General features: G+C 38.5%; 1 protein-coding gene across 1 annotated transcript in view; it reads right to left on the bottom strand.

The window, feature by feature from the left end:
* Positions 1 to 2,412, bottom strand: part of LOC106475489 (homeobox protein extradenticle-like) — a 28,237-nt gene that overhangs the window by 6,524 nt on the left and 19,301 nt on the right. The gene's annotated exons all lie outside the window — the stretch shown is intronic.

Genomic DNA, 2,412 nt, shown 5'->3' with positions numbered 1-2,412 from the left:
ACCAGACAGGTAGCCAGTTCACTATCCTACAGTAACACGTCACTCTAGTTGATACCACCAGACAGGTAGCCAGTTCACTATCCTACAGTAACACGTCACTCTAGTTGATACCACCAAACAGGTAGCCAGTTCACTATCCTACAGTAACACGTCACTCTAGTTGATACCACCAGACAGGTAGCCAGTTCACTATCCTACAGTAACACGTCACTCTAGTTGATACCACCAAACAGGTAGCCAGTTCACTATCCTACAGTAACACATCACTCTAGTTGATACCACCAGACAGGTATCTAATTCACTATCTTACCCTTAACAAAGATCATTACGTTCATAATTAGTTACCGAACACATCAAACGGTCGTAAACGAAAGCTTCAAATCTAATTAGTGAGAGGGATATGACATATAAAGACCATGGCAAGACGTAACACACACCTCACGAAACCTCATTATTATATGTGTTTGAGGGGTAGCATTTCATTCTCACTTGGAGGTGTACTAGAGGGAATGAAATAAGTAGTAATTATTAAATGTGTTTGAGGGGTAGCATTTCATTCTCACTTGGAGGTGTACTAGAGGGAAGAGAACATTGTATTATATTCAACCTATTGAAATAAGTAGTAATTATTAAATGTGTTTGAGGGGTAGCATTTCATTCTCACTTGGAGGTGTACTAGAGGAACCCATATTGTATTATATTCAACCTATTGAAATAAGTAGTAATTATTACATGTGTTTGAGGGGTAGCATTTCATTCTCACTTGGAGGTGTACTAGAGGGAAGACGGCATTTGAAGCATAATTAATTAACTGTAGTTTGAATCATCGGTAACAAAATATCCAGTAACTTATAAGAGTTCGCAAGGAGGCGTGATTACACAAAAAGAATTGAGTGAAGATTGTTTGAAAGTTGGTTAATAATTACTACTTATTTCAATAGGTTGAATATAATACAAGGTGGGTGTATTATTGATAGTTTTCAGCAGCCTGGTGAGGTTCACAAACATCTGTCCAGGGCACAGTGTTATACCCTATATACTCTAACAGGGAGAACATAAACTATGAATCTGATCTTTCCATCTCGCATCTCTACAACTTCTTAAATAAGCGGCTACTGGGGATATTTTAAACTCTTTAAATAACTCTGAACGGATGTTACTCCCCATCCCTTAATGCTTTCTCAACCCTTTGATACTTTTTGAACTGAAAAGTCCAAAATACAGAGCCGAGAACATATTTGTATTAAATTTCCCATTAGTGAGGCTTGTGAGGAAAACCTGTACATCTAGCACATTTACAGCCTGGTCTCTGCTTTTTTAACATTCAAACATATTACCAATCAAAATTGTATTGGTGCACGGCTTCAGTTGATTGTCTATTGGTGCAAGGCTTCAGTTGATTGTCTATTGGTGCACGGCTTCAGTTGATTGTCTACTGGTGCAAGTCGTCAGTTGATTGTCTATTGGTGCACGGCTTCAGTTGATTGTCTACTGATGCAAGTCGTCAGTTGATTGTCTATTGGTGCACGGCTTCAGTTGATTGTCTACTGGTGCAAGTCGTCAGTTGATTGTCTATTGGTGCACGGCTTCAGTTGATTGTCTATTGGTGCAAGTCGTCAGTTGATTGTCTACTGGTGCAAGTCTTCAGTTGATTGTCTACTGGTACAAGTCGTCAGTTGACTGTCTACTGGCGCACGGCTTCAGTTGGTTGTTTACTGGTGCAAGTCGTCAGTTGATTGTCTACTGAACAGGCATACAAACTCATTCATACTGATTATCTTAACCCATTACTGAACAGTCACACAAACACTTCTATACTGATTATCTTAACCCATTACAGAACAGTCACAGAGACTATCTTAACCCATTACTGAACAGTCATACAAACACTTCCATACTGATTATCTTAACCCATTACAGAACAGTCACACAGACTATCTTAACCCATTACTGAACAGTCACACAAACACTTCCATACTGATTATCTTAACCCATTACAGAACAGTCACACAGACTATCTTAACCCATTACTGAACAGTCACACAAACACTTTCATACTGGTTATCTTAACCCATTACAGAACAGTCACACAGACACTGATTATCTTAACCCATTACTGAACAGTCACACAAACACTTCCATACTGATTATCTTAACCCATTACTGAACAGTCACACAGACTATCTTAACCCATTACTGAACAGTCACACAAACACTTTCATACTGGTTATCTTAACCCATTACAGAACAGTCACACAGACACTGATTATCTTAACCCATTACTGAACAATCACACAAACACGTTCATACTGATTATCTTAACCCATTACTGAACAGTCACACAAACACTTTTATACTGATTATCTTAACCCATTACTGAACAATCACACAAACACGTTCATACTGATTATC

The sequence above is a fragment of the Limulus polyphemus genome, unplaced genomic scaffold (assembly GCF_000517525.1).
Source record: "Limulus polyphemus unplaced genomic scaffold, Limulus_polyphemus-2.1.2 Scaffold8656, whole genome shotgun sequence".
NCBI lineage: Eukaryota > Metazoa > Arthropoda > Merostomata > Xiphosura > Limulidae > Limulus > Limulus polyphemus.
This window is presented reverse-complemented; position numbering and strand designations above follow the sequence as displayed.